A 12,623-nucleotide genomic window follows, 5' to 3' on the forward strand; every position below is an offset into this window, starting at 1 on the left:
CCCAAGACACCGCTACTGCCAGCTCCCTTCTTTGAGGAAAAAAACTAGCGCCCGTAGTTATAATGAGCTTTAGCGAGAAATGACTGCTAATTTATTCAATTACTATATAAAGCTTCCTAACACACTTCTGGGATGTGTACCCTTTTCCATGGTGGTAACAGCATCATGTTATGGACTCAAAAGTCCCGGGTTCAATCCCAGCTGTCGTAAAAGAACATCTCTCGAGCTCTTTTTCTCTCTACATTGCAGACAACAGACAACGAACATGCAACTAATTCATTCCTCGATAGATGTAAGCCCGGCACTACTTAACCCGAATCTTAAACAGCATCATCTTTCGAACTGGAGCTAATTTTCATAAGCATATCGTTAATTTGAGGTCAGTGACAGTTTTCACGAGAAAAATTTGCGGGTAGACCTGTATTTTTATGATCATAATAGTTTTGCGAGCATAAATTTATTTTTACGATTAGAGACCGGAACACCTTTTTTTCTGATCATTGACCGTAATCTAGCTGTTAATTTCTTTTCGAGTGAATTTTTCCCAACTGATTATTAATTTTGACCCTCAAAATATGGTAGACAACAGCAGTCTTAAGAATAAGGTCATATATGTCAATTATGAAAAATATGGCCATACATGAAAAATAAAATCAATCGAATAAATTAGTCAAGAGATAATTCAAATGTTTAGCCCGATTACTGTTGATTTAACTTTTTTCATATTTCACTATATCTCTAGAACTATTTTGGCGAATTCAAAGAATTTAGTGCATAAATATAAGAACTCGTTTATCTAAAAACAATTTTTTACATGATATAACCTGAAACTATTACTTAATATTCTTTACACTTAAACTTTTGAAAGAATTGAAATTTTTATTCTCGAAAAGGTATGCATTTTTGAATGATTCGAATCCAAAATTTGAACTAGACCTTTGAAACAGTTTTTGGGTAAGAAAATTTTAGAATAAAATCGACCACTGAGAAAAAAAAAGTATAGTCAAAACTACCAGAGTTTGGTAAAAATTTAACCATGTTTCTGACTCTATGGAAAACCGAAGAGATCATTAATTTTTACCACAGCACTTTGGTAATATTTTTTTAAATAAACAATAAATATGTTTTTATAATATAAGATAAATTTTGTTAAATATGTTAAATATTACTAATTTTATGAAACTTTAAACATTTCATAAAAATAATTTTTTGGCTGAATTTACATTTAAGTTTTGTCTTTTTTACTGAATATGTCACTTTGAGAACCAGAATTTGCGGGAGCCTGCTACCATTTGAACGGAAATAGTAACATATGAATGGATTTAAATATCGCATATTTGGAATTTTGTTAACCAGAATTTTTATTTAAAATGCTCCTCGTTATAAAATGTTTTGATCAAATAATTTTGATTTTTAAAAATTTTGGTTTTAAATGAGTTTTTTAAAAAAAAAGCGGCAAGTACAGGAAAAAATTTCGACGTGATAAAATGCAGTGTCTTTTTTTTCAATTAGAGCATATATCATGAGAGAAGAGATTTTTTTATTAACCTTAATTAAAGTTAAAAATTTTATAAATTATTTATTTAAACTGTGCCTCAAATATTTTTGAATTTATAACTACTAAATATATTTTTAATAATATTTCAATTAACATATATTTTTGAAAAAGTTTCAAATAACATTAAATATTATTCTTCGAAATATTTTTCAACACTTATTTAACACTTATTAATTTAAAATGAATTGTCTGTGAATAATTCATTTTGTAAGCATGCATTTTTGAAAAAAAATCTAGCAACATGTGTTATAAACCTCATTTACTGGAATAGTTTGAAAACTTAGGTAAAAACACTTAATGCGAATTTTTTTTTTGAAAAAAAGGGGACATTTCAATACATTTTAATGGAAGTTTAAATTTTTAAATTTCTTTCATATGTATGTAACTGTATATAATTTTAAATGCATTACAAGTATTATTGTAAATGCTATATTGCGACCAAATATTAAAAATAAATAAAATTAATTTTTAAAAATTGCCGTTTGTGGTAACTTTTACTATATGGTCAATATAGTAAATTATAATGAATTTAATAATTAAATTGAATCGTATTAGATTGAATTCAATTAATAGCAATTAAATTTAAGTTAATTCATCATAAAATTCAATCTAATTAACAATAATATTCGTAATAACAGTGAATTTTATTTTTAATTTTTAACATTTCTTTTTAAACTAGGTATATTTATTCTTTTATATGCTTAGTTGACGAACACAAAATTAAGTTTCTAGTATCAAAAATGAAAAATAGAATCATTTTAAATTCCCCTGCTCCCTTTAAAAGTATAATTATTTATGATAATATTTTAGTTAAATATGCTTCGCTATTTTATAAAATTAACGATAATTATACTATTTAGTAATACTATTTATTAATATACAATTTAGTATCTAAGTAGTAAATAGTATAGTATACTATAGTATTTACTATTTAGATATGAAAAAGGTTTAAAAAATTTTAATAATATTAACCCCGATTTACTGCGATTTCCCTATTACAGGTTTTATTTTAAAATTACTTGATTCTAGACCTTTGACCTACATGCATCCCAGATGCATGAGATTGGAGCTGCGAAAACAATTACAAAAATATGAAACAGTAATTAACTTTAATAACAATAAATACATTAAAATAAGAACTATACAATTTTTTAAGCAAAAGAAAATAAGTCTCTGGACGTCAACTGCATCATCTCTCTTTCCTTCAACTATCGATTATAAAGATTGTATTTTTTCGAAAGAGGACAGTTATTAAAGGTAAAAGCAAATAAAACATTTGATTTTTTTTTGTTTTCTTTAAGACAAATGAGAAGAAATCTTAAACAGAGAAAATATTAGTGAAGAATGAAATGTTTTGTGCTTTGTCATCATTATTTTTTAATTCTACTATTTTGAGTTCCTTAATGAGAATGTGTCCTCTTGATGTTCTGACATTCTTAAGAATGAAAAAAAATATATTATATCAAGTTAGTTATTATCTATAGCTTTTATAAATATGAAGCAATTAATTAGAGACTAAAATGTAATCTTAAAGGTACAGAAAATTTAAAATGTTCTTTTTTTTAAAAAAAATTCCTAATGACGTCGAATTAAACTATTCTGATATTATAATGATTTATTTTTAAACGCAAACAAAGTGATTTAATTCAAAATAATATACGACGTTTTGTACAATGGTAAATTTTTAATGAATCATTAAAATTTTATCAATTTGCCAAAAATATTTACTATTAGCTGATGTATGTATTACAGATTCAAGCATTGCGATGTTTGTTTAATGTGAAGAATATTCATTTTCCTCTACATTAAAAGTGTTTTCCCAACATTTTAAGAAAGTTAATTAAAAATGAATGATTATAATTTTTGTATGATGTGAAAAGTTTAAACTATCGACTATTTGAATGAAACATTTTCTGGCAAATGTTTTCAAATAGTGTCTATTAATCGATCTAACTTTCTTGACTCATTACTGAGAAAAAAAATATTGTAGGATTTGTTTATTATAAATTAAAAATGAACTTTCCAGAAAAATAATAAGTGTTTTTAAAAATATTTTAAAATTTTATATAATAACTCACTTAATACGTATGACAACTTGACTTAATACTATAAACTTGACTTATGATAAACTAAAAACTAGTTATTGTGCATTTTTTAAATATAACGTATTTTATTATTTTTAAAACATTTTTAAAATTATATGACTTCTACAAACACTAAAAAGAGTTCATGAATATCTTCTAAACTTGTATCAATTAATCATTTTAAAATTCTTGACTCACAACTATCTGAAGCAAGTTTTTATTAAAAAGTACACTTTTACGAAAACTGACAAGTTTTCTTGACAATATTTTAAAATAGTAATTACTAACTGATTTATGTTTCTTCACTTATAACTAGCTGAAACTAAATTATTTTGTTACTTATAAATGGAAAGTGCACTTAAAAGTGAGCGCTAAAAAGTTTTCTTCAAAATAATTTGGAATAATATCGATTAATTGATTTACACTTCTTGACTCGAAAAACAAATTAATGGAATACCTGTTACGAACAAAACTTACAGAACCATTAACATTAGAAAGTTTTTTGAAAATATTTCAGAACAATATCTATACACCGATTTAACTTTATTGACTAATAATTAACTAAACACAAACTATTGTATTATTTTTTAACATTAAAAAGTGCATTTTCAGGAACACTTAAAAGTTTTCTTCGAAATACTATAAATCAAAGCTGTTTAAAATACAACAATCCTCGCACACAAAAGTTCAAAGAAATTTTTACTTAAATTTGAAGCTTTCCTTTAAAGCGTGTTTGTTTTTCCATGTTTGTGATGCAAATTTTTGCTTTAATTTTTCTTTTTTGTTGAAATCGGAAGAAAAATCTTCAAAAGGGTCGAGAAACAAGGGATATACATAAATGGAAAAACAGCTTAGAACTACGAGTCTATATTTTCTTTTAGAAGAAATGTTTATGCTTTTACTGGAAGTCGATATTTTGAGATGAAATATGGGACTTCAGTATTGAAAAAAGGGGAAAAAAAGTGTATTGTTGTTGTCAAAGTTGACAAAAAACATCAAAGAAAAATTGTTTGAGAAGTTTATAAAGGAAATAGTGCAACTATTGGTTTATGCTTTTAACTTTACTTACTCCATTATTAATCCTTAAATATTATGTAAAATATAATGACCAATAGAGGAATTGTGACGTTTTTTTAAGCTTGCATTTTTTTTTTTTAAATAAAAGTGAGTGTTAGAAGATGAAAAACTATCACGCAAAAGCTGGTTCTGAATGCAATAAGGGTCAAATTATTAGCTAATGCTAGTGTAAGGAGTTTTAATCTTACTCTTTTTGGTTAATAAACTATATTAAACTGATTAAATCACAACCTTTTTAACCATCAAATCAACAGGAATTATTCTTTTAGACTCCAATGATTCCTTTACATCTTTCCTATATTGATGTTTGCACTGACCAATTCGTTAATTTATATTTCAATGTTTAGCATGTAGTAGATCAAACCGCTTAACAACTCCAATATCTTATGGAAGATATCACATCCTATCGACCCTGAAGCATAATTTTCCTGACCAAACTATAACTTCTCAATTTACTCTTAATGACAAAATCACTTAACTTTGTTTTGCAACAGATAGTTATGCACGTGCTTGATGGGGCAGATGCGTGCTTCAAATTTCGCAACTTTTATTCTTTTTCTCTTGAATATATTTCTTGATTAAAGATTTCCAACTTTAAGTTCAGCTTTTTTATTGACTTGTGTTAAGAAAAACTAGTTGTTTTTGCCAACGATGTTATATCTTTTTGGAGTATTTGAGATTGTTGGCTAAGAAAATCGTGTTTCTGTGACGTAAAACTTAGCCATACAATTGACTACAAACATTATCCTTAGAAAAATTTCCGGATTTCTCTTTAACTGTATGATTAGAGACTTAGCACAGCAACTAGCCATTCACATCGTTACAAACATTCCCCTTTGAAAAGTTTCCTGGGTTCTGTCTACCCTTAGCTGAATGATTAGCAACATAGTGCCTAGTCATACACACCGCTACAAAAACTCTCCTAGTAAAAATATACATCATTCAGTCTGCTTTCAGCTGGATGACTAGAGAAATAGCACCTAGTCATGCACCTCGCTAGAAACATTCTCCTTTCTGAAGTTTCTAGGATGAGTCAATCATCACCTGGGTGGTTAGTGACATAGCACCAAGTCATTCACACCGCTACAAACATTCTCCTCGCAGGAGTTTGCTGGATTCTGTCAACATTCAGCAATGTGATTAGTCACATACTTCTTGCTGAAGCATTCAGAACTCTGTTTTACCTTCAGCTGAATGATTAATGACATAACACTTAGTCATATATCTAGCTATAAATATTCTGCTTGTAGAATTTTTCCAATTGCTGTCTAGCTTCAACTGGGTGATTAATAACATAGAACCTAACTCACATACTGCAAAAAAAACATTCTCCTTGCAGAAGTTTCCAGGATTCTGTCTACTTTTAGCTGTATGACTAGTGACTTAGCATCTAGTGATACATGTTGCGATAAACATTCTTTTCACTGAAGCTTCAAGGATTCTGCTTTCTTTCAACTGGGTGATAAATGACATATCACCTAGCCATACATATCGCTACAAACATTCTTGTTACGTAAATTTTCGTGTTTCTGTCTACTTTTAGCTGTGTTATTACTTGCATATCACCTAGTCATACAACTTGCTACAAACATTCTTCTCGCTGAAACTTCTAGGATTCTGTCTACCTTCAGCTGTGTGATTAATAATATAGTATCTAGCCATACAGCTGTCTGAAAACTTTCTTCTCACTGAAAGTTCCAAGAATCTGTCTACCTTCAGCTGGGTTATAGATGTCATAGCACCTAACCATACATTTCGCTACAAACATTCTTCTTGTAGAAATTTTCCTGTTACTTTCTACCTACAGCTGTATGATTAGGGACGTAGCATCTAGTCATACACACCGCTACAAGCATTTTCCTAGCTGAAGCTTCCAGTCTTCTGCCTAACTTTAGCTGGGTGTTTAGTGATATAGCACCTAGCCGCACACATTGCTACAAATATTTTCCTCTCAGAAATTTCCAGGATTTTGTCAACCCTCAGATGAGTGATTAGTGACAGAACCTAGCCATACATCGCGCTTCAAACATTTTTCTTGCTAAAATTTTCCTGCTGCTCTCTACCTTCAGCTGTGTGATTAGTGACATAACATCTAGCCATATGCTTCGCTATAAACATTCTCCTAAGATTATTTTTCAGATTTATACAAAAGAATAATTTAGCCCACTTCTTGTAAACTCTGAACTCGCAAAACTCTGAACTCGCTCTGATTGATTTATTTTTATTTTAGATAATTTTATGAAATTGTTTCTCTAATTTTATATATCAAATCTTTTTAAAGTAAATGCATCGAAAAGACCTTGTGGAATTTCGCAAAACAACAGGTCGATGCTAGTATGTGAGATACAAGTTTATTCGGGTCGTTAATTAAAATGTTTAATGGGGTGATTAATTCCGTTTTTTTTAATTTCCGCCATACGAATTAAGAAAGAACTAGAGCAAATAAATTAACTAAAAAAAACTCAAAGTTTGAAACATCTTGTGATGCTATCTTAAACAATCTTAGTTCTAAAAATTGCAATTAATTACAAGCATAATTGCTTGTCAGAGTAGACAGATTTCAATAGACCCAACTTCATTAAACTAATGGGCTGTGTTTAATATGTAAACTTACATTAAAGAATTTTTAATCAAATGTATTTTGTATTTCCTTATGCAGCAAATGAAAATTTCAATAAATTTTCCTCTTTTTCTCCAAATTTAACAAAAAAATACAAATGTATTTTCTTTCAGTTCAAAAATTATTTTTTACTTATTTTAAACCTTTAAAATCTCGCGTATTTAAACTACTATAATGACTCGTTTTATTAGTTATAAGCTTTAATACCTTGTTATGCATTTGATCTTTATAAAATGGAATATTTAATCAGATAGTTCTCTAGTATAACAAACCTTCCTTATAATTTTATAACACAATTCTTTTTTAACTCAACGCACTTAATTTTTCATAAGTCCGCATCTTTCTTCCAGTATTATGACTTGTTTCTGCCTAAAAATCGCTTTAAAATTTTCAATAATTTTTCTATTACTCAATAATTTTTCAATTATTCAATTATAATTAGCATTCTACAATGCAATTCTCAGATTGCGAATTATTTATCGAGTCGAAAAAATTATATAGTAATCAAAATATTGTCAGACGGAATGATAATAAAATAACTTCAATATATAATCCGCTAGCGAGCATACCTTTTAATCGAATGGAAATAAATGTAAGGTATGTACTCAAGATATATGTTAAAAATCAGCTTCCTCGGTAACGGTTATAATGAAATGATATCGAATTTTTTGTATGAAAACGCCCACTTTGTCACGTGACCTATATCCTCACAATAAATAATTTTGATGGAGTAGGAACGATAATTTCATCATAAATGAAGAGGCGCTACTCAGAGAGGAAGAAAAGTGTTTGGTAAATTTTAGAAGAGTCAATGATTGAGCTGGCAATATTCTGATGATAAAGGTGAAAAAAAGAAGTACAGTGATTTCAATGATGTATCTTTCTTTTCCCATATCTGCCTACCGTTACTTTTATGCAGCATGAAATTATTATTGCAACTCTATTTTAAGTTTTTGTTGTGAGGTTAACGTAAAGTGTTTTTTTTTTTAATAATTAAATTTGATTTAAGTGACTATCGCAATCAGCACTGAGTAGTGGACAATCTTCTTTAACATTGTTCTTCGACAAATAACTTTAAACGCATTTATGTAAAAATTTATTCTGTTTTCCGGAACAGAATATTTGTCTAGCATTCTTTTGGTGTGTAATTATTTTATAATTACACTTACACATATATGAAGCATGATGGCGTATTTGAAATAAATGATTAATATGATAACCCAATTCTCTCTCCTAAGTTCCATTGATTAGTAGATAAGAGATTGACGCAATCATTTTTTTTTTGTGTATTTAGAACAAGTTGGACAACAAATTTAGAATATATATTTAGCAACTAGAAATGAATCAGCAATATAAAATAAGAGACATAATTGGAGAAACGTGATTGAATTCGTGTTCGAATTTGAAACCAAAGAGTCAAAATACAATCCTTATACCTAGAGCAATTTTCATGACATACATGTTGCACATTTTATTCCCCATTTATTCCTTCTAAAAAAGTAAGGCAACTTAAAAAGTAACTGCAGTTAAAGTTTACTATTTCTAAAGTTTTCCGTAAATACCAACCGTAATACACATTTGTAGAATTAAAGTTTAAAATTAAGGCGCAAAAGTATTGATATTATGGTAGCAAACTAATAGTTAAGTTATTAAGAGTTGTAATCAACAGTTGTGTTATTAATAAATTTTAATTTAATAATTAATATTTTTATAAAAAAAGCTCTAATTTAGCTGAAGAGAAGAAAAGAACATAGATTAAATTATTCATAATTATAATAGTTTATAATTGTAATTTATAATAATATTTATAATTATAATAACTTTTAATTATTTATAATAATATATTAAATGCTATTATTCATTTTTAATTAGTTATTAAATTTCATGATTAGTTTTCTTTTTTAATTTGTATACTTTAAATAAAAAGGATTTTTTCAGTAATAAAAAAAATTTTAAAAACTGTCATCAACTTTGATAACACCGGCACCCTATCAATTTGGGGTTAGATATCTTTACCATTCGGCTGCGACAACACGTTTTGCTGTCTTTTTTTAAATCTCTTATTTTATTTTATAATTAAGTGAGCTGAAATTTTTAAGGGTCGTATTTTATACCATGAACCACAGTTGCAGTTTACGCCATTATCTACTATGCTTTCAAAATTAAGCTTGGTAGCATTTCAACAGAAATTTTACAAATTTATATTTCATTTATAAAGGCAAAATCTTAAATCTGAAAATAACAGATTTAGCTAGCAGGAAAAGGGATTAAAATAGGTGAAACAAGTATTTACCTAGTTTTCTTGAAAATGGAACGCTTGGGACAAAGTGCATCTTACCTGTTCAGAAATACTAAATAAATGCATGTTTCCCTTTAAACCAAAATTTTGAACAAAGAGACAACTCTACATAACAATATCGAACTTCCAATATTTTCCAATTCCATCTCACGCTCATTGAAGATCTTAAAGATTACCTTTAGCTAATACACCTTAGTTACAAACAACTATTCAATTATTCATTAGAAGCGACTTTTGAAAGGTATATCAATTCAATTTCCGGTTCATCTCATTCCACTCAATGAATTAACAGAGTGTAACAACCTCCTAGATCATAGGTTCTCTTGTAAGCTCATACGAACATTTTGAAAGGAACTTAAAGCCTCAAACCTCAACTTCAGTCGATAACATCAAAGCAGAGACAATAGAATGCCTCAACAAAAAGAAAATGAAGCCGATATACTGAAGATAACAGTTCAGATGAAATTAGATGTATTAAGACAAGTCAATGATTTTATTCCAGAACATTCAAATTCAAGTTCGGTAGAATTTTTTCCAGTTAACGAAGGTTTGTTTAACTTCCTTGTTTCCCTTTATTTCATCAAATGGAATTCAAAGAGTACAAAAGCGAACTGCATTTAATTGAGTTTTAAGTTCTTTAATCAATTTTAAATTCTGTGGTTAGTCAATGCTTGAACAAATAATACTTCTATATAAAATAACTTAGTTGTCTTAGCATTGATTATAATTTTTCAACATTTTTCCTAAGTCCAGATATTTAAATGATTTCCCGATGTTAAAACAAATAAGATTTGAAATTAAAATAAGAATTAAAATTATTCTAAAGTAATTTTTTTAAAAAAAAACTTACTCTTTTAATCTAATTAACATAACAGGAGCAATTTTATTTAGAATGATATTCAAATATTTAATTAAATTCAATACCTTATTTCACGTGAAAAACTTATCGTTTACAATAATTTCAAACATAATTTTTTCGCAATATTAAAATTTATTTTAGTAATTTTTTATTTCAAATTTTACTCCATGTTACAATTTATTTTTCCTTGAAGTAAACATAAAATAATTATTTTTATTAATTTTATTACATAAAAAGATATATAATTGCAAATTCGAATTAACAAGTATGAATGTAATACTAGAGTTCAACACGAAATTGCATATTAATCTACAATTTCGAAGAAATCATATTTTTACAAAAGAATTATACAAATATTTTAACTAATATTATCAAGCAAGCTTTTGAAACTTTAATTCCGTATTAAAATTAACCATGCTTTCGTTTAAGTTAAACCATAATACTATACAACCAATTTATGACTGTTTAATTTGCGTAACTAAATCGTACAACTCAACTCGGCACTACACTATCTACCAATAAGAATTTGAACACGTGTGATTGAAAAGTAAAACAAACTTTATTCGAAATCAATAGTTGGTAGAGCCTCCACGAGAGGCAATTACAGCGTGAACCCTCCGGGGCATACTTTCCACTAGTCCTTGTGTGACGACTAGTGGTATTTTCTTCCACTCAGCTTGAAGACATGTAAGTTCCTCCACCGATTTTGGACGGGTAGTACACCCCTTTATTCGGTGATCCAACTTGTCGCAGAGGTTCTCGATAGGGTTCAGGTCTGGATTCTGGGAAGGCCAGTCCATTCGATTAACCCCATTGGCACCATACCAAGTCTTGGTGACCCTCGAAACATGACAGCTGGCATTGTCGCCTTGGAAGTAACAGGGGTCCACCCCGTGAAACTGCTGCAACGTAGGAAGTACATTGTCATCCAAACTAGAGTAGTAGGTATCTTGTATAAGACTAATGCCGATGATGTTCGCTACGCGATGCATACCGGCGGAGAGCGTGAGGTATCTCAGGACCACAGATATAGTCATTTACATAGGTGTCCAAATACTTATTGGTAGATAGTGTATACTTAGATTAAAACTAATTTCCATCATACTATGTTTCAAGATTCTAGTGCAGTTGTTATAGGTTAAGACAGGACTATGGCAAACATGAGATATGATAATTTGGCAAACATCTCTCTTTTTCATGGCTTTTTATTATTTTTTTTTTATTTATTACTTTTTTTATTTATTATTTTTAAAGAAAAACCAAGATGAATAATTAAAGACAAAAATACAAATGATGTCCATCTTACATCTACAAAAACCATTACCACTCGGAAATCTAAAAAATATTCGCTCAAATACAGCGACCCAAATGACGATTTATATAGTTTCTGTATGATCTCTGCATCTGAAGAAGAGCATAAGAAGTTGCCCTTTTTTTACCTTATTGTTTAGACCAAGTATGGGCAAACTACGGCCCGCGGGCCAACTGTGGTCCGCCGAAAGATTTTATCCGGCCCTCGGATAGAATTTTAACTTGCAGATCCATTGCGAATAAGTAAAAGCTTGAGAATTATGAAGATGACTTGAAAAAACTCAATTTTGAGTTTAAACGCAGATTTCAGTGCCATTCAAACATAATTGGATATTTTTATCATGCCTTTCAACGTAAATTGTGAAACAGTGAGGTAGGGTTTGCAGCTTGAATTAATTGAGTTTGCAATCTAACAATCATCTGAAGCAGTTGTTTTTAAGTATGCTAAAGCTTGAGTTTTTCAAATCATTACCAAAAGCTAGTTTCCCAAATTTAATATCTCGTGCCCAGAAAATCAATGCTATGTTTGCCTCATCATATATAAGTGAACAAGTGTCCTCAACGATGAACCTTAGTAAAAATCATTCAGAAGTAGGCTAACAGACAAGCATTTAGCCTCGTTCCTTAAAATAAGTACAACTCTCTTTGAACCACAATATAAGGAACTTTTAAAATGAAATCGCAATTCATTCATCTCATTAAATATTTAAATTAAAATTTGTAAATCGTTTTTTTATTTTATAAGTTTTTGCTTGCCCCATCAAAAAAAAAATCTTGTTTTTTGCCCTAAATCAAAAAAGTTTGCCCATCCCTGG

The sequence above is a fragment of the Parasteatoda tepidariorum genome, chromosome 5 (genome assembly GCF_043381705.1).
Source record: "Parasteatoda tepidariorum isolate YZ-2023 chromosome 5, CAS_Ptep_4.0, whole genome shotgun sequence".
Lineage (NCBI taxonomy): Eukaryota > Metazoa > Arthropoda > Arachnida > Araneae > Theridiidae > Parasteatoda > Parasteatoda tepidariorum.